The sequence below is a fragment of the Rhipicephalus sanguineus genome, chromosome 4 (genome assembly GCF_013339695.2).
Source record: "Rhipicephalus sanguineus isolate Rsan-2018 chromosome 4, BIME_Rsan_1.4, whole genome shotgun sequence".
NCBI lineage: Eukaryota > Metazoa > Arthropoda > Arachnida > Ixodida > Ixodidae > Rhipicephalus > Rhipicephalus sanguineus.
This window is the reverse complement of record NC_051179.1, coordinates 105,394,336-105,396,351: the sequence shown is the minus strand read 5'-3', so window position 1 is coordinate 105,396,351 and position 2,016 is coordinate 105,394,336. Positions and strand designations below refer to the sequence as shown.

At 47.6% G+C, this 2,016-nt stretch overlaps 1 non-coding gene across 1 annotated transcript; it reads left to right on the top strand.

Annotated features, from left to right (window-relative positions):
* The first annotated feature begins 489 nt into the window (after positions 1-489).
* Trnaa-cgc (transfer RNA alanine (anticodon CGC)) lies at positions 490-561 on the top strand. Its single transcript has one exon. It is a non-coding gene; the product is annotated as a tRNA-Ala (tRNA).
* The last annotated feature ends 1,455 nt before the right edge of the window (positions 562-2,016 follow it).

The window sequence follows — 2,016 nt, the reverse complement described above, 5'->3', positions numbered from 1 at the left end:
GCGCCAATTTCAGGCGTTAGACATTCGTTCACCATCAGCAAGGAGAGTGGAACTTCTCCCGTTTATCAGCCGGACATGCACTTGAGGGGTGCGGTAGCTTTAATTTGAAAGCACTGCAGAAGAACTTGGGTACCGAGATACCAAAGGGCGTCTGAAGTACACTAAGAATCATAATTACGTTAAAAAGGCAATGCACATGTCAATGACTGGCAACCATAGAACGTGTTACGGTGGCCTCAGAGATGCCCATGCCCGTCAGTTTCGGAAGCCACGCGTGAAAAATTTCTGGTACCGCGCGTGGTAGGCTTCACACTTATACCGTGTTTCATCAAACGAACGAAGTGATGCACGTAATGTCGACAGAAGTAGTAACGTAAAGTACAAGGTCCTTGTCTATTTATAACGTGAATCGGACAACGCCGTTACCGTGTTGGGGGTGTAGCGTGGTTTATGTCTGGAAGCAGGCAATAAAGAAAAAAAAAAAAAAAAAGGGGTGTAGCTCAGTGGTAGAGCGCTCGCTTCGCATGTGAGAAGTCCCGGGTTCAAACCCCGGCACCTCCATTCTTCTTTTATTTACGTCCATTTTATTCTTTTTATTTCTTCGAGACGAGGGAATTGAATTTACCATATAATGGAGGCAGCAGGAAAAATAAAAACTCACTTTCAGAAAACCTAGCATTGAGGAATCTCCTACGCGTGAAACAAAACATAGCTTTTAGCTACACCTCAGCTCGAACGTGTATCAATAGATGAGTGTGCCACATATCAATGAGAACAGAGCGTTAAAACAAACTACAGCTACAGCGAAAAGCAGTTTTGATCAATATGATCACCTAAAAACCGTTCCCCTAGCAAAACAGCACGGCGATAGCGCTTCACGAAGCCTCCGCTGTGTTTCGGACAGAGCCTAAAAAATAAGCTGCTCCTGAAGCCGTCGAGCTTAATCTCCGACTATCGCCGCAGTGGTGCACTGAAGCGATGTCGGGGGAATTAGGGGAAGGCTAGCTTCTAGAAGTTCTACTACGCCAGCTTCGCATACCGTTCGCGTTTGAACGTGGACAGCGTTTCTTTAGGTAGCACGACAGGTTCCAGGTAGGTGGACGATTCAACTTCCGGTTTGACGTCACCGACCACCAATCCACACCTACGCGCGCACACACACGAGTGACGTCAACGCATCGCACGTGATCACCGGATAAACATAGCTCTAGATGTTGGCAACATTTCGACACCAGTCATTGCGGTGCCATAGCAGTCACGGTACTCAGCTGCCGACACGAAAAACTCGATTTTGATCCCGGCCGCGGCGAGTGCATTCCGACAGAGGCGAATTAGTAGAGGCCCCTATATGTACCGTGCGATGTCATTCCTCATTAAAAGAACTCCAGGTAGTCGAAACTATCCGAAACCCTCCACTGCGACGAGTCTCATGACACAAGGTGGTTATGCCGCGTAAAACCCAGCGATGTCGTATAATACTTTGACACCGGCCCTTCAGCTCTGAGTCTCTAATATCCAAAGCCTGATGCTCCAACCGCTATGAACCACTACGGCACAGACTCTTGCCTCACCGGGCGGAATTGACCGCCGCTGAATTAAGTTGCTAATGAATCCACTCATACAATGACTGAAAACTTAGGCTCATCGATAAAACTTACGGCTGTTGACCGCGGCTGTTGAGCCTTCTCGGAGAAACTCGGTGCCCCCAAACGCACTATATATTTTTTTTTCCTTATATGAACCTTAACGCACTGGTAAGGTTAACGCATTTCCGCACAGATGACGCGACCGGTTATTCCGAGACTCTCGAATCGTCGTCACACATGTGGTGGAAGAGCTTAGAAGTGTCGTCTTCAGGAACAGTAATTAAGATAGGCTTACTGCGACATAAGTAGCGCAGCAGATTTACCTGACAAAGACCGAAGCGAAAATGTCCCTGAAAACTGGCGGTACATATACGAAACGCAGGCTGAGCATTGAAACAAGGAACTGATCTAGCCTTTCTATCGCCGAAGC